This window comes from Gallus gallus, chromosome 11 (genome assembly GCF_016699485.2).
Source record: "Gallus gallus isolate bGalGal1 chromosome 11, bGalGal1.mat.broiler.GRCg7b, whole genome shotgun sequence".
NCBI classification, from domain to species: Eukaryota; Metazoa; Chordata; class Aves; order Galliformes; family Phasianidae; genus Gallus; species Gallus gallus.
This window is the reverse complement of record NC_052542.1, coordinates 9874169-9896763: the sequence shown is the minus strand read 5'-3', so window position 1 is coordinate 9896763 and position 22595 is coordinate 9874169. Positions and strand designations below refer to the sequence as shown.

The 22595-nt window shown below is 46.9% G+C and overlaps 1 long non-coding RNA gene across 14 annotated transcripts in view; it reads right to left on the bottom strand.

The window, feature by feature from the left end:
• The window catches only part of LOC107054293, a 153141-nt gene that overhangs the window by 21958 nt on the left and 108588 nt on the right, over window positions 1-22595 (bottom strand). For 11 of the 14 annotated variants that reach the window (XR_006931214.1, XR_005839052.2, XR_006931216.1 and 8 more), the window contains 2 exons: window positions 8444-8646; window positions 935-1049 (listed from right to left, as the gene is read on the bottom strand). This is a non-coding gene — a long non-coding RNA (uncharacterized LOC107054293). Of the gene's footprint in view, window positions 1-934; window positions 1053-1230; window positions 1325-8443; window positions 8647-22595 lie in introns of those variants that run through there. The other 3 variants (XR_006931212.1, XR_006931213.1, XR_006931224.1) reach the window with 3 other exon arrangements.

Below are 22595 nucleotides of genomic sequence, written 5' to 3'. Positions count from 1 at the left end.
CTGGTCAAGCTAGTACTTGTTCCTGTCTTCAGGATTTATTAGAGAAGTGAATAAACATACTTGTTGTGGTAATTAACCCCACGTAAATCACAAATCCTGTCTTTATATGGTTTTGTTTGTGCTGCTGTCATTAAGAGCTATTCAGTGTTCCCAAAGTGGAGGCAGGCCTGAGGTGAAACCTCAGCAAGCAAAGGGAGAAGATGCACAAAATGGGGGACAAAGCAGGGAGACCCCTCATCACTGGGCTGCTTCCTTGAGGCTCCAGCAATAAAACCCACCAAGCCTGAGCACCTCCGGGCAGTCTCAGTTTGGTAACTACATCTTTGTCATCTAAGAAAAATAGATTGACCACCAGGCTCTCGACCCCCAGGCCCTGATTGTCTGAGGCCCATTTCCCTCACCCACACAGAGCTCAGGATCTGTCCAGCCCAGTGTGTGGCACATGTGGGTACTGCAGTACAAACTGTTTGTGCCAGGCTGGGCTGTTAGCTGCTCCTCAGCCTCTCGATGGCCCCTTCAACAGTCTGCAGAAATCCTGTCATTGATTTCCATGGGCATGGGATCAGGGTTAGACCTCTCAGACCAGATACCCGCATGGATGCACGGTGGCAGTGCTAACTTCCGCCCTCAGGAACAGCCCCTTATCTCCTCCTTTGCTGCTGGGCCCATCCTGCCCTGCTCCTTCCAGCAAACACCACTGGTAAAGGAAGCCTCTCTCCATAAGGAAATGCCTTCCCTCCTGTAACAAAGCCCTCAAATTAATTAGCCGCGGTGTGATGCCTTCGAAGAAGGTCTGAAGTGACACTGTAATGCTGTCTGAGTGGATACTTCAGTCTGGCAAGTCCATAGACCTCTTGCTGACATTTGCCATACAGAGCATGCAAATGACCGAGGTTAAGCAATAGCAATGAGGAACAAAACAGTTTCTACGCACAAAGTTTTGATCACTTCGGTAAGGAGTGGTCGATCAAAGATGCCTTTCAGTTCAAGACACTTCTTACTGGAGGAAGATTATCCAGTGAATAATCTGGAGCCGCCCAGCTAGGAGCCTGCTGGAGGATGAAAATATAATGAGCTCTTCATAGGTCAGTACTGCTTGTGAGACAGCAATGCTTTTCCACTCGTGCTATGAACCCATCCTGTCTTCAGGCTACACTGGTGAAAAAATGATCACCCAACAAAGACAGCACAACACAGCAAAATTGAAAACACATTTAGCAATTTGCATACCTTGCATGCCATAGAACACCCCCAAATCCTGGTGGAAATGTGCATAATGTGCCAGACATCTTGAACCCAGGAACTCCCCTCCCCATAATCCCCCGGGACCGAAAAGTTTCTGATTGTACTCCAGCTTCCCCATAAAAGCTTCATTGTTACAGCAGCCCAGCCTTTACCAGGAGTCATGGCATCGGGCCACAGCCTCCAGGGACACTCTCAAGCTGCACAAAACAAGTTTTTCCAAACAGTTTAAGTATTTCCCAGCCCAGACTCTCACATTCTAGTTGTTTGTGCAGGGACAGTAACCCACCAAGCCCTGCCTAAAATACTGGTTGTTTAAACTCCACAGAGACATTTTTACTAACATTCCTTACTGCCGTAACCTCTTGACCACTTTAAACTACTATTAACGGGCAGACTCCATAGGCCTAATGTCAAGGAGTCATCCCCGCTGAAAAAAAAAAGCAGCAATTGGACAATAGATGCATGATTGCTGCTTCCTTAGCACTGCTGCTGCAGCTGGAAATGTTGTTGTTCAACTGGACTTTGCAGCACAGACACATACAGCGTCAGCGAGGCAGAGCTCGGTTGCAATAAGGGTCTGTGATGAAAGTGGGGACACTGACTGGGTGAAAGCTGGTGGGCGCAGGGAGGTGATGTGGTTAAGGGGAGCTGTGCCTGCTGGAGCCCTGTGTGTTCCTGCAGGGCTGAGGCTTCGCCCTGGTCAGACCCTTGACATCCCGTATCTTCCCCTGTGTTCCTGCTCTAATCAAGCTTATCAGGGCACTCGTTTGCTAAATTAGTACTAATTAATGAAATGCTAATTAAAAAAAGGTCTGACTGTAATTCACGGCTTCTGTTTGTCACGGACTCCCAGTACTTTGGAGGCACCAATGTGTGCCCAGCACGCAGCCAAAGCCAGGCATAGGTCAGAGCTCCGCTCTAGCCGTGCTGTCCTCATGGGAGTAAAGCACCACTCTGAGTCACCGCTCAGCCATGCAGTGTTTGGTGGGTTTTAATACAGAGCCCTTCAGAAGGTGGCTTTTAGGTGGCTCGCTCTGCAAAGACAACAAAACAAACAGAACTGGATCTGAAGAGGAATTTTTGGAGTGCTCAGCACCAGGCCCTGTGTCTGCCAGGAGCCCAGCAGCCCTCAGTGAGCTGCTGCAGGCTAGTGAGTGCCAAGGGACAAAGCCTTTGTACAGGTGTCTGAACACACTGTATGTCTGAGGAAATAAAAGGCTTTAAATGTGTTCATGAATTCAGCTAGCGGCGTGGCCAAGGGTCCCCAGTCCATCAGCACATTATCTCTTTGGGCTCTGGGCAGGGGTGAAAGCTGCATGGACAGACAGCTGCCCTCATGTCCTCTCCAACGGGGCAGCTTCTGCCAGCAAGCATGTAGCACAGCGTCACCCAATACCTTGGTAAGGCCTTTGGCTCAGTTTGGTCTAATTTGCTAACACATGCACCATAATTACAGGGCTTGTGTTTAGGCATATCTCAAGAGTTCCTTGTACATGTAATAAGAGAAGCTCATTCATCTGGATCCCATGAGGGAAGATGCGCCCTACATCATCCAGGGCCAGAGCCCTTCACACAGGTGCCATTGAAAGCCATTGGGAATCAGCTGCAGATCAAACATGATGTTTTGCAAAGTTCTGCTTTTGTTCCTTACATTTGCTTTCTGGCAGCCTTTATGGTGCCTGCTGGCAAGGCAGGAGCAGGAACATAGGCAGGCTCCTCACAGTGCCCTGTGTCGCTCCGGCTTCCCAGTGCAGTCCCTCTTCCCTGCTTGCCCCAGCTGGGGACACCTCGGTGAGTCTGAAGGTACCAAACTGGAGGGTGCTCCTGAACAACAGTCACTGCTCTGCCGGTGGGTGCACAACAGAAAGAAGATTTGACTGTTTACACATGGCTCCTTGCCAGCATAACTACATTGCTTAGAGCTGCACTGCCTTTCTTTACCTTTAATAGCTATGGACCAGCATAGCTTTCTCTGCAAAAATCTAAATGGAGACCAAGTCCAAGTGTGGAAGTTGATTCTTTGCCTTCTGTATGCCCAATGGCAACATACTGTGTTGTTTAATGAGCTCCGTCTTGCATCTTGCAGGGCATAGGTTGAGCCTCAGAAGTGCTTCTTGGTGTTGTATCAACCCTTGGCCAGGTAATGCAACTGGGCAGCTTCTCCTGGCTCTGCCCTCAGCCTGGGGTGAAGCTTTTCTCTCTCTCCATGGCAGTTCTGCACTGAAGCTGTCCTTGCTCCAGCCTCACCAACACTCACTGCTTTTAAACACTGATCATCAGAGCTGTTTTTCATGCTTTGAGATGACAACTAATCAACACAGATGACGCAACTAGCTGATAGAAAAAGATGTTCATGGCATTTATTTGCCCTAGAAATATGTCTCACATTAATGAAATATTCTAAGAGAAAGCCTCTGAGTTTGCACCCTAGACAGGGCTGCACCTGATGGAGCAGGACAGTGGGGCGGTGTCATGCAACTACAGCTTAGCAGGCTCTAGGAGTAAGCTAGAGCCTGTGCAAGGCTGTGGGGGCTCAGCACCAGGGGGCTGGGTTTGGAACAAGTGCTGCAATGGTTCCTTTTGGTAATACGGTGAATTCCTGCCTTAAAGTGGAGCTGTGGTATAGGGGCACAAAGTGATGGTACAAACTGCAGTGGTTAGTACTTGTTCAAGTTGAAGGGCTGCAGCATTACCAGGAAGGTCGGTGCCTCTTTCTGGATGCTTTTGTAGAGTTTCTGACAATGGCTTAAGACACGGAATGCATAAAATTCTCAAGAGAAATTTTTAGTTCCCAGAGAACTGAAACAGTTTGAGCTCTTGCACTGAATTGTTGGCTCTGTCTGCAAACGAAACCATGCAGCTGCCCAGACCACCATGTTGCCATCGGAGGATGGACATGGCTGTGAGCGCAGGCCCTGCCAAGGTCCATCTCCATGCTCCCACTGACAGATCCCAGCTACAGCTCTGCACTGGGGGAGCCCTTCCACTGAAGTGATACAACAGCAGTTGCTAAAGCTACATTTGGCCTTATATCTGACTTTCTTTTTTTCTGCAACCTCTGGCAGGTCTTCAGTGCATTCAGTTCTTTATATTAAAGCAATCAATCCCACATGCAACCAATTAGGTTTAGACATATTTTGGTGACCATAATATTGTACAGACATTCTATCAACTTTTCAACAACAGAGGGTGGCTCCTACATGTCACTTTCTAGTGGGGAGCACGCTGACTGCAGTTCAGAAATATCCCAAAGAGAAAAACATATTCTAGAATTATACTGAGCCCAAATGTGCCACTTGTAGACAACATTCTGGCTCTGTGTACATACAACAGGGACCCAAACACTGTCCCTCCTCAGTGCAGCGCACAGGGCAAGAATCTCACTAGACCTGAATGACCAGGTTTGTCATCCAATAACCTCATCGCCTGCCACTGTCATTGCTTGTGACACATACCAAATATGTTTTGATTCTCAGAAGCAAAGAGGCAGCAGCATTCACAAAGCCTTTTAGCTCCATTTCCTTAGTCTGTGCCCCTAAAGAGGGATGGGAGCGCAGACAGCACGGGTGGGCATTTGCCTTCATCGCCTCTGCACTGAATGCAGTTTGGTCCTCATGGCTACTCAGTCCCTGGCTGCTGTGCTGACATATCACGCTCTGGCCATTATTTATCATATTATCTGAAACTCCTCCTTAGGAAATCTTCAGCTGGAGACACATCTTCCTGCTATTCATGGTGGGAAAGGCCTACTGATCTGCATTACTGACCTATACAAGGATTCTGGATGTGTACTGACAGTTTACCCTGTCAGACATAAGGCTCTAAAGGAATAACTGTAAAGAATTACTTGGCACAGGTTCCATAAGGCAGGCTGGACCAAGCCTGAAGTTACCAATTAATGCACCAAAGCCAGAAAGAAATCACAAAGAAAAGCAGCGCAGAATGAAAATGCAGGACATAGCTTCTGCCTGGGCGTGGATGAAAACTGAAACAGAATTCTCTTCAGATAACCCAGGAACAACAAAAATGTTCCAAAATTCAGCACAGGCATTGAAAGCACATCACCAGTGTCTCCTTTGAGCTCTGGGATGCAGGCTATTGACACTGGTATTTGTCTTCACCATGGACTTTGCCCCACTAGTGACTGAGAAGGGGCTCAGGTCCTCATGTGGGTCATTTCTGTTCAGTGGAAGGAGCCAGTGCTGATGCCACTGAGCAGCTTGTTTGTTTGCTCCGCTGCCAGGGAGAAGACTTCTGGTGCCGGGGTTTGGTGGCAGCAAGAGCAGCTTCACATCAACTGTCCCATGGCTTCAGAGCTCTCCTCAGAAACTGAGTTCTTCTCTCTTCTCTCACACCAGTGGGGACTTTCTGGGCCTCACCACAGCACAAAAACACAACGAGAAGCCCACATGTGGCCTACTGTAGATCACGGTCCTGGAGCTAGAGTATTTGTAGAGCTTTTGCATTACAGCTGTTGCAGTGCGAGATGTCTGGATAGCACAGCAATAGGAAGGCTAATGGGCTTCAGATGGGAAATCAATGGAGCATCTTTCCTTCAAAAATGTATTTCTGTCAGAATCACAACGCTTTGAGGAATCATTACCCTTACCCAGAGCATTTGGAGGAAGATATGCCAACAATTTTTTGGAATAAAGCATGTAGATTTTTGATTTTACATAATATATGCATTTTTAAAAGTTGTAATAATCCAAATAAGCCAAGACTATTTATTTTTGTGGAATTTTCCTTTGTGGAGAATTTCAACATTTTGAGGTTTTGTTCTGAATTGGAATGAAAACAAATTTCAAAATCTCAAAGTTGTCTGTGAAACACAATTTCCATTCTCTGGCCAGCTCAAGTTTCAGGCTAGAACATGTATAATAGCTCCCCTGCAGGGAATCCCTTTAGGAAAAAACGTCTCTGAATGAATTCAGTGGTGCAAACGTACCGTTTTCAGGATCTGCCCATCTTTGCAAGGAGGTGGCGGTGCCACTGAGAACTTCCCCAAGTAAGTCACTACACAAGAAGCCTGCACACATTCCTGAAAAACCTATTTCTGAAAGGCACTGCTAACTCTGCAGAATTGATGGGGGCTGTTTCCTGGTAGTGCTGTTAGTCATTCAGTCACAGTTGTCACGCAGATCACAGAATGGACCTCATGACTATGTTTTTGCCTTACCTTTGCTGGGCTGTCTTGAACAGCTTTATATTACACTTTCAAGGTAGATGCCGTGCATTCAGATTAAAATATTCAATAGAACAGGCTTTATGTCTTAGGATATCTGAATGGATGTAAGTATTTATAGCCCTAGCAAACACTCCTGCCCCAAAATAAAATAAAAACTCACACATTACAAACATTCAGGCTTGCACCTGCACGTGGAAAGATCAAAAAACCGCATTAGGAGAAATGAATTATTAGAGACTTTGATGGAGATCCACTCCACATGCTATTGTCAGGAGAGTTACTTTGGATTTAACAAAATAAATGAGATTTATATTCATAAATGACATAAATGAGATTTTAGGCCAGTCTGTTCACAGCAGCTTTATCTGTCACGAAAGTATGAAGAAGTTTAATACTTATATGAATTAACGCAGTAAAGTTAATCATGCACTCTATTAAAAACTAATCCTGCATGCCATGTTTGTGTTTGCTGCCTTACTCTAGCCATGTTTTTCTGCAAGGGAGTTCGTGCTTGCTGTTCTCGGTGTGTGCACAGCGCTGTGTTGATGTGTTCTGGAGAGTGTCTCTGCTCCTCCAGAAAGCAAAGGCTCTGTGTCAAGGTGAAAACTGAACTAAACACACATTCTGTAGTCAAAGCTTGTTTATAACTCCAGACTCTGCTGGGGCAGTTATGCGGCAGTTTCACTAAACAAACAAGTAGAAAGCAGGGCAATGTCCAAACACTGGAGTGCAGCTTATTTAAATTGCATGAATAGTTGTCAGAGGAGGAAAGCTGTGAGTGAAACACATTGTCTCTGCAATAAATAAAAGTGCACGAAAGGCGGCAGATCCGACTCATGCCCAGATATGACTGTAGGCTGGCCTTGTCTTTCACCAAGATGCCTCCGACCAACTATCTCAGCATAACACAGGAAGTCATTGAGAGCCCATTTGGAACTTGACATATTTGTTGCAGAATCAGCAACATAAATCTTTCAGTCCACCTATGTTGCTGTATTGTAAGGTGTGTGTTAAATCATCACAATAGGATGCACCATCCGAAGGGCTCGCTACAAACCAGAATGGCATGGTAAATCTATCAAGGAAGGACACAGAGAAGTCCTACTGGTTGGACTGGTACCATAGCTGTCCCTTTCCCATGCCTCACTTCAGCAAGGTGTTTTCTGCCATTGCACCCTATTGAGCTGTCTGCTCACCTTGTGTATACAAACCACCTCCTTTGCTGAACTGCCCCTGCATCTCATGCTCCTTAATGCAATTCTCTTTAGAAACCCGGTTGAAATGCAGAAGTGCCACTATCCCCCATTTTATATAGGCAATTAAGATCTAACAGACTGCCAAAATTCAATTAGGCTTGTCTTCAGCTGACATTTCCCCTTCGGATTTTCTTCTAGAAAGCCTGAATGCTTGTTTGGATTTGGAGAATAATATTTCCATCCACCTTTTCATCTTTCAAACTCCTGCATATCCTTTACTGAACATACACATATCAAAATGAGCAATCAGTCATCTGATGCAGATAGATTAATTATGACGCGCAGAAGTTCATAAATTCGTTATTGGTCCCTGTGATGCAACCACAGCCTTTTGACATAGTACCCCATCTTTCCTTCCATGCTAGAAAGTGTGTGAAAAACGTGCCCATCTGATTAGATACCTAATTGCAATGTTAAATGATCCCAATATAAATATATTCCCTCCTTGATGGTATTGTCCAAGAACTGTGGCAATGTGCTTCCTGCTCAGAGCCTGGCTTTGCCATGGCACTGCCCCACTGCACCCCAGGTACCTGCACTGCTGCCACTGCTCAGCTCAGCTCTTGCACTTCTGGAAGGGGAAAACACTGCTTGGAAGTGGAGAGGAAAGGGTTTATCAGGGAATCAGCTCCCTGCCGAGTATGACCTTGTGGCAGTTCTCACATATTTTATAGTAATTCACCAGCAAACTCATTACCTAAAGTCTTAGTCACTTTCCTCAGTAAAGTACAATCATTCTTTAATTTCTACTCACGAAGGCTCTTCTCTTTCCAGTATGCCTCTTCTCCTGTGCTTGGACAATTTCCCTTTAGACGCCGCAGTTATCCTTTTGCATTTTCACTCTCCATCAGTATTTGTGAAGCACTCTGTTGGTTTCGGTCTGCTCTGTCTGTAGCATGCAGCGCCTTTGACACGAGCAAATGTAAACCAGGGTCGTCTGCCTTGGAACACGCCAAGCTGAAACAAAAATAAAGACGTGCAAAATTAACACAACCGTGCAGATTTATTCTAAGGGAAGCGGGCAGAGAATTGGTCCCAGGAAGACTGTAATACAGGAATCTCTAGATTCCTAGACAAAACCTGTCTAAGTGAGTTTGTGGTCAACACTCGAAACAAACAATTGGCCCTCCCATCAGCTCTCACAACACAGCGCTCATGGCAGAGCTCCATGTGGCCGGCACGAAGCGCTCCTCTGCGGCTGCTGCTGGCAGCCCGGCATGGGAAGGTGCGGTAACGTATTAATGCACACCGCAAGGCAGAAACCACTGCTGCTTGTGATTCTACCTCAAATACTGCTTTTGTGTTTGGTTTGGTTTTTGTTTTTTTTTTTTTTTCAATTCAGAATGTAAACATGGGAGCAAACGGGCTGAATGGTTTAAAAAGCAGCAATTGTGACTAAAAAGCTAGAAAGGAGAAGGAGATATTGTTGGGCTGAGCAGAAGGGAGAGGGAAGCAGCTCTCCAGCTTGGAGGGACAAGGGATTTGTTCAGGGAGCCACATAAATGTTTGTCTAGATGCCACAGAAGAAAATGAAGAGAAGTATGCTTTATAATTAATATCACGACGATCTTGTATCACTAAGATCTTGCAGGCTGGGAAATATTTCCTTCGGGGAAGTTCTGGACTTTAAAATCTAGCAGAGATTTTCTCATAGCTGAAGGATAAACACACAGAGAGTAATTAAAATACTATTAGATTCCCCCCACGCAGAAAGTATAAATGAAAAAGCAGCAGCATGTTTACAGCAGCAAGGACTACACGGGACTGAGAATGCAGTGAGAGAAACCTGAATGCCGTCCCATAGGCAGCCAGCTGCAGCCTCTGACACAGCACACCGTCAGCGGGAAATAATGGCAGAAGCTAAATGGGTCAGTGCAGAAGCAATAAGGAAGTAAAAGAAAGACAAAATCAGTAGGTTTATCACTTTCTGCCTTCCAGTTCCTTTTACAATGTGGAAATAGCTGGCTTGCAGCACCACAGTGCAAGAAGAGCCTACCACGAGCTTTAATGCACCTTCCTAAGCAGATGATCACAATCACAACATTAACAAATCTGTTTTATTGGTAGTAGCTGCAGCAGCAGCGGTTGCTGTGTTACAGTAGCACTGTCACAAACTGCCCACCCGGGCCCAGGGCACATCACACCCTACCAGCACACAGTCACAGATGGAAGAGTTTAAAACCTTGATCTTATTTGTCTGTGAAAATTTGATTTGATTTAAAATTTGCTCCGTTCCAGCCAAGATTTCTGTGTGTGCTTCTCTCTACTGCTGTGAGGAACGTGACCAGTCACCACGTGGAAAGCAAAGCAGATGCAGGACAAGAATCGGAAAGCACATGCAAGAGATGGGCATAGCATCCCCGAGGTCTTTATTTTCCTTCACCTCTTTGTAAAGAGAAGCTTTGTTTAATGCCAAGCTCCTCTGTGCTCTGAAAACATGAGCAAAGACCCAGAGCAGGCTTAGGTTGCCTTAAAACTTCAGAGATTTAAACATGGCAATATGGTTTGGCTTCTCATCATTTGGCATCTTGTTTCTGAGCCTCGCAGTGCATTTGGATAACATTTTCAGGCACTCCCCTGCAACTGAGGAATTAGAAATATATTGTTTAAAAGAAAAAAAGTGAGAGAGTCGTGTGATCATGTGCTTCCAGGAGCTGAGACTTGAAGAAAAAGCCCACCCCAGACTCACAATAAAATCATGAGAATCGAAACACCAGCCTTAAGCAGCTCATCTAAGATTTCTGCTGTGCATGTGGAAAACCAGGGTGTTGTCAGGACTAGTTAGCTAATGTTATAAAGCCTTCAGAAGAAAAATGTTGGTTATTATTTAGGAGGAAACCAAAGTGCAAAGTGTTTTATATATAACTCTGCACTTTATAAGGGCAGCATTAGAAGGCAAGATTGAGCTCTGGATTACTGAAGAGATAATAAAGAGGTTTTAAACACAGACATAACTCATGCTGCATGAAAATGACTCAGCAGTGCCTTGACCAAGCTGAAAACAGGACCTCTGGAAGTGATTAGGAGTGGGCTGCCTCCCCTTCTGCCTCTCACCTCATCAGGACGGGAGCAGTGCGGAGCAGCCCGGGCAGGGAAGCTCTGTGCCCAGCCAAGTGCCTGCCTTCCTCCCAGGAGCAGAGCAAAGGATGGTGGCACGGCTCTGCTGGCCCTGGAAGATAACGCTATGCAGAGCAGAATGGCATGAAATGCATGGTGTGAGGATCCCCATGTCCACACTGTTCTTATTTGGGGGTGTCAGAACAGCTGTAGCCTGGCTGTATGCACTGAAGCCGCCCACTGGCAGTCAGAGCCTGTTTGGAGCATCTGGCTTCAGGCAGAGCAATCCAGTTTGCACAGCATAGACCATGGTATTGTGCAGCAGAGTCAGGGGAGAGGGACAACAGGGAGATTTACTTTAAAGATGACTCCTAAACCAAGCCAACCCACTGCCACCGGCTCACCCACCTCTCCACGTGACAGGCGTAAGGAATGCCAGCTCTTGGCCTTCTGAAAAGCGTATTTATTTTAGGCAAAGTATTTTTCAACTTCATCCACTTGTGGGCCCATAAAAAATATTGCTAAGGGGGTGAGGACTCCATTAAACCATATGCAAGCCTGCTGATAAAGAGTTTCACTTTTCCTTTGCACCTTTTGCAGTCAAGAGTCCCACCCTTCTTCAGGCATCCAGAGCTCAGACTCACTGGTTTCAGTTTTTTGGAGCAGCTCTGCGAGCAGCTGAGCTCTGTTCAGTTTGGTGGCAATAGAATAATTCACACATGTTGAAACATTCATCTCCTGGCTTCAGCTGCTTGGAGATGGACCTGTCTTACACGCTACAAGCTGCTTGGAACCCACTGGTCCTCCCCTCCTACAGATGAGATGGAGGGAGTGCTGTTACTCTGTTAGGAGAACTTAAAACAAACAAGCCGCCACCAACTGCAGTCCATGTATATGGTTATGATTTTAAATTGCAAACAGGAGGCTACTTGGCTTTGCGTGGTAAGCATTGTCTGGCAGCGGATGGGATCCTCTGATCTCCCTGAGCCTTGGACTGCTGCTGTGAGATTGTGTCACAACCAGTCATTAATTATTTCATCAAAAGCTTATTTTTCTCATTTCCTCATCATTATTTCCACCTAGTTTCTTATAAATTGAATCCAGTTATTGGCAAGGCTTGTTTCTCCCAAGCAGAGGAAAGTACTGACCTTAGAAAAAATGTTCTGTTGATATATGTCGCTCACGTGCACGTGTATGCACACACCAAGCAGAATTTACTCTATATGTGTACAAACACTGCTCTGCCCTGCTTGTCCTCCCACTTGCTCTGGAAGCAGATTCCCCTTATTCCTACCTGTTAATAGATTGAAACAGAGCCTTTCTCTGAGGAAAAGCAGAAGGGAGGTGAGCGGTACTGTTACCTCCTCAGGAGACAATTCTTTTTAAAAAGTGCCACAGTATTCTTGGAAAAATTGAGATCCCTCCTGGTAGACAAAACAGGATAGCTCCGGCACTACTCATGGGAGATAATTACAGCCTCAAGAGAGTCATGAAGACCAAGCCCAAGGAAGCAGGGAAGAGAGAGACAGCCAGAATGGCCAGAGCACGGGCTCAGCAAGATGTCGCCAGCCACCGAGATGTGAGCCAAGGGAGAGGAACAACAGCTCCACCAAAGCCTCCCTGCCCCAGAGACAAGAGCAGTCTCACAAGAACGCTGTGGCTGACAGCCCAAAGCACGGAGGCTCCAGGGTTGCAGTGGGCCAGGGGTGAGGGCAGTGCCCCACGAGAGGTCCCCAGGCAGCCTCGCAGCCCAGCTGCTCAGCTCAAACACCAACAGCAGCTGTGAGATTGGAGAGCTGTGCTGCCATCCTGCTGAAGCCTGGGCAGGAGATGGGAGCACGAGCAGCGACCTGCTGAACCTCTGTACAGACATCTTGGTGAAGAGCCCAGCTGTTTTGGGGAAACACGGAGTGTTCTCACGAGATGCTCAGTATGTCATGCACAAAGCATTGAGGAAGGTCCCTTCTACGCCTGACTCAGCAACGCGCTGTGCTAAGCGCAGTTTGTCCTGCAGCTCATGCTAAAGAACGCACGACTCACCACAAGGACTCCAACTCTTTCACAACACGAGGGGCACAAGAACACGGCAGTCGCCACACTGAGCCAGGCCAAAGGTCCATCTAACTCCTGTCTCCAATAGTGGCAAAAGCAAAATGCCTGGGGAGAAGTATGAACACAGGGTAAGCACATACAGCTTTTCCCCTGAGTGTTCTCCAGCCCCCAGTCATCTCCAGATTAGGAATTTCTGCAGCCAAGTATGGGTTTTGTGTGCTTAGAGCTCAGTAAACCGCTCTGAGTCGCATCGTTTAAAGCTCTTTGTGTTTCCCCAAATCTCTGTGCTCTTTCAAGACATATTCTTTCTGATCTCTTACTATTTGCCCTTCCAGTAGCTGGACGTGTGCCTGTCTACACCACCCATCCAAATTTTCCACTCTTGGTCTTATGTTCTCCTCTCTTTCCATCCCTCAAACTTTACCACGTTAGCCAAAGAAGATGTGTAAAGTTCAACTAACCTGCAGGGCCTGTCCATCACTGGAAAGTTGGCTCTTCCATGCTACAATCTGCTGCAAAGCCTTTTGGTCCCAGGCTTCACATACTGTCCTCTTTCTCCCCACCTGCACTTGTTCTTCCTGACTCACTTTTTTGCAGTTCTCTGTCCAGGGCTTGTGACCCTCTCTGATGTTTTCCAGTGGTTGCTCCAAAATCTCTGTGGATTATTGTAATTTCCCCCCCAAAATGGGGTCATTTCTATCAGCCTTGCATATGAGAAGTGCTTAATCTATTAAAAAAATAGCACCAAAAGGTGCTATTGCCTTGTGTAACCGAGGTTGGGCCATGCAGTACGTGACACTCCTGAACTATGTGGATCAAATGTATATCTGATTTCTGGAAAAATGTGAAAAAGACAAAAACCTACAAAAACCTTAGCTCTTTCTGGAAATCCCCATGCAATATTTTTTTGTCTCCTGAGAAAGACTCATTAAACTGTCTGCAAGCCTTCACTGGAGAAGGACCTCCACCTAAGGGGACTCTGGATGGAGGGGCCCAGTTTTAGTAACTCAGCACTGACGGCACAGAGGCATGTCCACAAGATCTGCACCACGTAGCTCATTCCCAGAAGCAGCAAGTCATCCTCAGTGCTACGGCAATCAGGGAGGAGCCTGTGCAAGAGATCGCAGCTGTCCCTTGTGAGAAGGCGGTGTCCAGACTTCATCCTGGACTTCCCCAGAGATGAATCACCTCTCCAAGAAAGCTGTTCCCATGAGTGCAGTGGGTTCAAAGAACAGCTCTTGCACCCATGCCAATGAGTCAAGCTTCTGCTCTCTATGCTTTCTGTTGGATCGTCAACAACGCGGACACAGAGACTGCTGCTTTTCTATCTGAGGAATAAAACCAGCAGCTCTTCCTTACTTGCAATATAGAGACTGTGAGTTCTTAGAGGCAGGGACCACATTTTTTTTCCGGAACATCTACCACGACAAGGTTGCGTCCTGGCTAATAGCCAAGACATCTGTTCCCATATGAATATTAATGCTACACCTCAGCATGCACCCTCTCATAGTTGTCAAGGCTGTAATTCACAACACACGTCTCACCAAGAGATTTTCCTGCGCGGCGCTCCAAAGCCCTAACAAGCTTTGAGCAGATGACAGAACAGTCTGGCAAGCTGGCAGTCATGGCAGAAATGGACATTTCTGCAGAAAAAAAAACCCCAAAGATTTATACGATGTCTTCTGGAACAGCAATACATTACGGAAGATCTACATAATTGCACTCTACATGATGCCATCTACTTTGTACAGCCCACTGTGCTGGAATATGTGCGCTGATCACCTAAGGTACACTGGGCTCCATTTAAAACACATTAGTACTACTTGGTGCATCTTCTCACATTTGGTGAGAAGGAATAAGCACCAGGAATAAGCACCAGGAAGAACGTACACGTGCTCTGCTATCCCCCCATGCACACGAGGGGGTGACACAGCAGCACCATGTCCCAGTTGCCACAAATCTGAGACTCGGCATGACAGAAGTTATCTCCTTTTGGAAGTAATGTCACTACATAGAGCATCCTGATTTAATTTTCAAGAATGTGGTTTAATGGTAATTGGTCCATTGAAGCCTTTACATTGAAATATTCCTGGACCAGACTGTCTCACTCAGATGAACTGTTGTTGTTGTTGCAGGGAGCTTACGCCAGCAGTTTGTCTCAAAATCCCTTTTGGTCTCAGCCCCTTTGTTACAGCTGCACACTCTGCTGCTGTTCCCCTCAGGTGTACTTCAGACACTCCTGAGCTCCAGAGCTTGGAGCTCTCAGCCGCCAATGAAGAGCACAGCAAAGGCATGACTTCAAGGAGCCCACAGGTGCCCCTCTCCCACAGCACGAGGCACCTCCTCAGCCCCTCTGCATTGGCATCACTCACACTGAACTGACCTTTTGGTTTTTCTTATTAAAAAGCAACTCTCTCCTTCCCTCTTGCATGTCTGTCAGGCGGACTCAAATGGCAGCTCCACCATCGATGGAAGGAAGCAAAAGGGACATACAAAAAGTAGTGAAAAGTTAAGAGTACTTAGGAAGTATACAGAAACCAGAAAGCCAAAGGAACCTCAGTGTGCCAGTGCAGTTTCTGAGATAACTCATTTGAAAGCAAATAGGGAATAATATGTTTAAACTGAGACAGAATTACACAATTAGCTGGGGCTGGGACACTACCCAGTTGACAGAGTCAGCGATAGATGAGATCCTTAGCCATGCATCAAGAGAGGGCTGGACACATTTTTGGAAACAAAGCAAACCAAGGCATAAAGACACTGGCCAAGGTTAAATAAGCTGGAAAAGAAAGTGATTTATATGCCCTGGGCTGATAGGGGCAGGTCTTGCTGGGCTTTCAGGGCAGTCTTCCCCCATTTGTTACTGTTCCTACATTGCTTGCGTGTTCAGTTCATATTGATGAGATTAAATGTAATAGCTTTGGAAGTGTGAAGCCACGATTGCTTTGAAACTCTCAATCGATGAGATGAATCCAGGTTGCCTTTTCTCAAAGCCAGTGGGAAATGTTGGACTTAAACTAGTTTGGCAAAAATCAGTATTCAGCCTTTGATAACATAAGAGAGTATCGCTTAGCTTAAGCAAAGGTAGCAAATTTGGACTCCTAGGAATACACTAGTCATATCAGAGAAGGGGTATTCTTTCTTTCCCCACCACTAAATAGTTTTCTGATGCAATATTCAGTGGCAACCAAAGTACATATGGGCTGAAAAGCATGCTGAGGTTTTACAGCTCCCATTGGTTCAGCATCTCTGATATTCGTATGCACGGTCCCAAAAGGGAAATAAAAAAGAGGCAGCCTGGAGACGAGACCTGGCTCACACGTAAATGTGCCTGTTCAAGCACGTGTATCACGTTCACTGCTACCACCTACTACGTGAAAACTGAAATCCTCGAATCAAGAGGAGGGAGGAGGCATTTGGGGGTGTCTTCCCTCTAGACTCTGTAATAAGTTACGTCAGGCTTTCTCAGAAGCTAATCTGTGGCTCTCAGGCCAGCACTGTTTGTTGCCAATGACAATTTGTTTCTGCATCAGCAGGTCACAGAGATCAGGTGGGGGCAGAGGGAGTGCTTGTATCAGCCCAATGAGATGAGGCAGAGCTCTGTCTCCTTCCCCCTTGGTTGACTTCTCCCTACTCTGAGTTTGAGGGTGTGAGTGGGAGGAAGTAGCCCTTTGCACAACAGAACCCCAGTGTTCTCAAAGGCAGTATCTGGCCACTCCTGGCTAGCAGCTGTAGTGCTTCCTGGACAGTTGAGTGGTTCTGTAAAGTCAGGAGATGAAAAGACTGTGTAACACACAGGTTGTTTACTAACGGCTAGACTGATGAGATAGTGGCCATGATACTTGTGCTAATGATACCGCATTGGTCTCCCTGCAGCCACTGCGGGGCACAGCAGCTCAAGCACCACCTCTTTCCTCCTGGATCACCATCCTGACGCACAGGGTCTAAGGGCAAAGGGCACTGCAGTAAGGGAGGTAGGTACCACCGCAACGCACTGTGCCAGAGCTGCTGGCCTTCCTTTGGGTGTGTGGTGTGGGCTCACCCTGTGTGCTGACCTGGGGGCAGCCCCCTCTGCTGGGTGAGCAGCTCTGCAAGGACAGCTGAAATGAATGCAGGAGCTATTTTGCCGGAAGTCAGTATCAGACAAGAGGAAACTACTGTTGCAAAATGTGGTGTATAGGATGTGAAATCTACATCCTGGCCCACGGAGTCAAAAAGGAGGAGACAGGTGCAAGTTGCAAAGGATGGATCTCCTATCGTCACTATGGGAGCCTGGCTATGCTGCAAGCACGCTGGGGCTAGAGGTCCAGGTACAGCATAGCTCTGAGGCAGTCTAAGAACAGCTTTGCCACTAGACTCGCACAGAATAATCTTTCCCAGGCTCTCTCCAGAGCCTAGAATCATAGAATTGCTCAGGTTGGAAAAGACCTTAAAGATCATCGAGCCCAACCACAACCTAACCATACTACCCTAACTCGAACAACCCTCCACTAAATCATGTCCCTGAGCACCACATCCAAATGGTTTTTAAACACATCCAGGGATGGTGACTCAACCACCTCCCTGGAGAGCCTATTCCAGTGCTTAACAACCCTTTCTGTAAAGAAGTTTTTCCTGATATTCAACCTAAACTTACCCTGGCACAACTTGAGGCCATTTCCTCTCATCCTGTCACAGTGAAAAGAGACCAACCCCACTCTCGCTGTAAGCACCTTTCAGATATTGGAAGAGAGCATTAAGGTCTCCCCTCAGCCTCCTTTTCCCCAGACTAAACAGCCCCAGTTCCTTCAGTCTCTCCTCGTAGGGCATATTCTCTAAGCCCTTCACAAGCCCGAGAGTTTGTCCTGATTTGTCCTGATTGGGTTTGGGTCAAACCCAGAAAGTATGAAGGTTTCAACAGAAGATGATTGAGACCAGAATATCTTGAACAACCCTCATGCCAAGCTGATAAAGGATCTTTTATGACACAGTCTTCATTTTATAAATGAAGCAAGAGATATGACGAGATAGCAGATTAAAGATAAGCCCTCTGCTGTCCTCCTTCGGCCCACGATACTGATCACACCAAGCTCCAACTGGCTTTAGCTCAAGGCACTCAGACTCTGCAGAGTTAAAGCCTAAGATAAAGTGTGTGGGGAAACATCATGAACTGAATATAGATCTCCTGGCTGTGGCCACGATTCCTGAATGATAAACACCACTTCCCTCACAATGAAATGCTGAGCAGATAAAAACAGTCTTAAATAAAACTATTACAATAAAACAGAATTAAATAAAGCAGCTTGCAATCTGGGACTGGAGAGACAAAAGCAGCAACTTGAAGCATCTTGAAGGCACACCAATAGACAACAGAAGCAAAGATCACTACCACCACTGCAGCTCTAGTCTATGAAGCCAGCCACGTAGAATTATAACTGTGTTCCCTGTGGGTGGATTTGCAATTTAGAAATGAGTCTTCCCCCTCGACTGCAGAGTTGCTGCTCACCTCCCACTGCAGCACGCTGACAACAGGGTGTGTGCTCCGGCAATGGCAGCAGAGAGTGTCACTGCTGCCATCTGTAATCAAGGTCTGTGCCGCTCAAGATTTCACTCACCAAGATTTTCTCATGCTTACAGTGTCTCTGAGAGATAAGCAGGAGTTCCAGACACTAGAAACTCATGATCTGTTCCTCTCTCATCATCCAGACATACCTATCTTCCACAGCATCCTCCTGCAAGGAGTTCAGCTTCCTGCAGACTTACAGCTGGGCTCAGGCACCTAGGATGACAATTTGGGGTACACCTCCCTCACATATTAGCCCTCAACAGTAACAGCAGCAAGAGCACAGCAGTCTCCAGTGCAGATACAGCTTTAGCAGCTGTGGGAAGCAGAGACCTGATCTTTGATGCTACAGCCTGCTTCTCCCCCATTACATCCTTTTGAATCCCACCTGGGATTTCTACCAATCACACAACTGAAAAACCATCCAGTTAGTTTGAAATTAGAAGCTCTCCATCCAACCTCTGACCCTTCCATTCTTACCCACGTTGTTCCTAAGGAAGACGTTCTCCACCATTTCCATGGGCCTCCTGATCATCCCAAACTACATAAACATCTCCTTGCTTCACTCACTTGGCTGCATTTGTAAAATTCCAAACCCATAATGTCTTTCCCAGGTGAAGTTTCTGAGCAGCCTGTCTCAGTGGATGACTGCTGCAGTGGCTCCCTGATCGATTCCTCTTATCTTCATGATCTTGACACATGCAAAAGCTGCAGCTATGCAAGGCATTGGCGGTGCTCCCAGCTGGGGAGATCTCAGCACCTGGCTGAAGAAATTCTGCACTTCCTAACTTGTTCTTACTTTTCATACGTCTTGGAAGAAACACCTACGTATAATAAGGTACATTTCCCTCTCTATCTTAAAACAAAACCAACCAGCAACAGACACAAAGTGGCTTCTGGCCAGGACTTTCTTCAAAACATCTGCTCTGCAGCTCATCCAGGCTCTGTGCCCTGTGAAACCAGACTGTAATGAAGAAGGAAAGGAAGAGGAAGTAAAATCACCTGTGGCTTTGCTTCTGAAGAACTGGATGGTTACATTAGGCTTGGTTTAGCCTGGCTTTGAGCACAGGTGTTAACTAAATAAAATGGGTTGCTTTTCTGATCTCTAGCCTAGAGATTTAGGGCAAGAAACACGTTACCTCATAGGAAGGAGACGATTACAAGCAAATCAAGTGCATTCAAGAAGTATACAATTCCCTTTTATTTGCTACATTTAGAATTTATACACTATGCAGCATAACCGTGGTTTTGTCATCACTACTCCTACAAGTACAGCTGTTGTGAGCTTGAAAATGTCAAGAATTAGTGCACACAAGCTATTAACTGCCAAGCATTTCAGAGATCACTCAGTGCATCACCAAACCTTAGCACTAAATCCTCTTGTACCACCTAAGGAATAGATCTTTTTGTTTTTAAATTTACTGTGTTGTCTACTTGGCCACCAGCTGCTGCTATCTGACTGCTGTGGTTCGTAACCGTAAATGTGGGGGCCATTTTGAAACCAAAAGAGATTAAAGACAAGAAGAGGAAGTCCAACAACTTGAAGATGCTATCATCAATCCACAGCTGGCCAGGAACAGGAAGCAAGCGGAGATGGCATTCATAACATACTGCCTCTATGGCACAGAGGCCAACAAAAACTAAAGGCTGTAGAAGCAGCACCGATTATTTCTGGGTAACCACCAATCTAAGCTGACCACCTGTGAATGAGGAGCACGTACTTAGGACATGGGCTCTTTCCTGGTGCAGCTCACGCACAATCTTTCTGACAGCACCAATGCTTTTATAGCTGGTTCAGAAAGGGAGTAGGGCACAATGCAGACTGAAGTATAATGAACTGCAGTGGAAATTGGGGATTGGATTTCGTTCCCATGAGTGTAAGAACTTTGTATGGACGGACCACAGTGGAAGCATATTCAGGTCCTGAATGTTTTCATCGCCAGTTTAATTGTAGCAGATGAAATGCAAAACAAGACGCAGCTGCTCAGTCACAATTTGCAGGAAAATATAACGTTATCATCACCTCAGGAGCTCGCATGTGAGAGAAAAGCTGCCATTCAGAGAAAGGCCATTTCAGGCCAAACATGAAACAACCAGATGTGGGAAGGCGCAGCAATCCTCAAGAACCGGCCTGGAAGGAGGGCGTGCTGGGCGCTCTCAACCACAGAGCAGCAGCTTCAGCAGAGCTGTTTTCAGTCTGAGGCAGGGCTCTGCTCAGCACTCACAGGAGCACATCTGCTGGTGCTGCATCCGCTCCGATGCAGACTGGCACCATTTGGCTGCAGCCGCTCCTGCACCTGCAGCACAGTGCAGTGGCCATCAGCAGCGTGCCACGCCGTCCCTGCTGCAGCCGCGTGGAGTGAAGGACCGCAAAGAATCAGTGAGATTTTCCAACTCCTTGTGCACCCTTAAGGCTAGTGTAAACGAGAAGAGCTCTCCAACCTGGGAGGAGCAGAGCACTCAGGCTGGTGCCAGACAAAGGACAGCGAAAGGAAAGCATTGCGTCCTGACTTGCAGCCGGCAGAGTTTGGCCAGCCCCAGGGACCTGACCCACAGCTCATTAAACGCTTCAGAGTGCAGCCTGAATCTCTTTTTATATTCTCTTTCATGCCACGAAGTAAATTGTACCTGTAATACATTTGCAAGTGTAGCTTGCATCAGGTTGCATTAAGGTACAGAAACTTTTTAAGCACAGAAGTGCCCGTTGTAAGAGTGCTGTCATTAATGACACTGCACTTGTACTCAGAGCAGAGTTCAGCACGAAGCCTACAGAGCATCACTGCAGAGAAATCAAAGTGGGCACACTCAGCCTAAGTGTTAATACTCCGTATCTCTACCAGCAAGGTAATTACAGTAATCCCTTAATTACTGGCACTGGGAGAGTTTGAGGAAAACCTGCCTGGCAAACAAGCTCACCCTATAAAAGCAGAAGCTCACAGGCCAGAGAAAAGCTGGAAATATTCAAGTGAGTAAACAGAGGATGGGGAAAGTTATAAAATCAGTGAGAGTAAAAGATAATCAAAGGGGAGATATGTAAAAAGAAAAACCAGAATCCACATGTTAAAGATTACTTTCTTGTCTTTACCACTTGCTTCCCACAGCCCTTCCTGGCAGAAATGCAGGATCCATTGCACTACATGAGGCTACGTGAGGTCCCTCACTACCCCAGCACTTCTTCCTGCACACGTCAGCTTGGTGGGAGAGCGAGGACAGGGGAGCAAGGACATGCAGAACTGCAAGGAGGACGCCCCAAAACTCATGCTAGCTGCACTGCAGCCCTTTGCTGTACCCAGTAGCTCCTGCTGCTTTCTGCACAGCCAACTGGCAGCGTGCAGTGAGCACTGTGCTGTCCCGACCGGCGTTAGGTGCTAACAGGAAGCCCAGAAGGACTAGATAAAAACCAAAAGGAAACAAACAGCACCAGATGTAGTGCACTGCACCGAGGACCGGGCTGAATGAGGAGCCCCCCCCAGGCGAGGGGCTGTGCTGCCTCAAAAGCAGAGCGAGGGGAGCGCTGGCTGAGTCACCACTGCTTCCTGTTCTCCCCGTTCTGCGATGGGGCAATGCAGGCCGGCCAGCCTGCTCCCCTCGTGGGGCACCCTGCTGCCCCGGGCTGCAGAGCAGGAAGGGAGAGCGTGGAGCAGCAGGGTGCTGCCAGGCACAGAGCGGGCAGCCGCTCCCCGAGGCTGCTGTCAGCCTGGGCGGTGTGGGTGCCCTGGGTATCACATGCAGTATGTGACATACACTGCTCTGCAAGCACATGAGTCATAGCCAGGGCAAACTCCCACTACTCTGCTCGGTCAGAGGAGAAGAAGGGCCTCAGATTCACTCGCAGCACATTAATTTGCTTGAAAAGGTTTTAAAAATGGGGGTTTTCCATCAATTTGGTATCTCAGGATATTGGGGTGCTTTGCTTGTATTGGAGTTTCCTTCTTTGGTCCGTAAAAGAGCCACCTACAGCCTTTAACTTCAACAGGACGTGGGTCTGTGTGCTCTACATCAGAGCTCCAAACGTGGCAATGGGGAACGCACCGTGCTGAACTGCACAGAAAACAAGATCCCAACTCAGGCCCCATAGATAGTGCATTCGGGATGGTGTACTAATAGCAAATCACAACTGCAGCATATCATACATGCTGCTCAAACTACAAGCCACTCCCGAATTACTAATGCAAATTTGTTAAAATAGAGTAAAATACATCGAGCAAAGTGCTGAACAAACTGCCATAGCAATGTTTCCTCAACAGGATGGTGC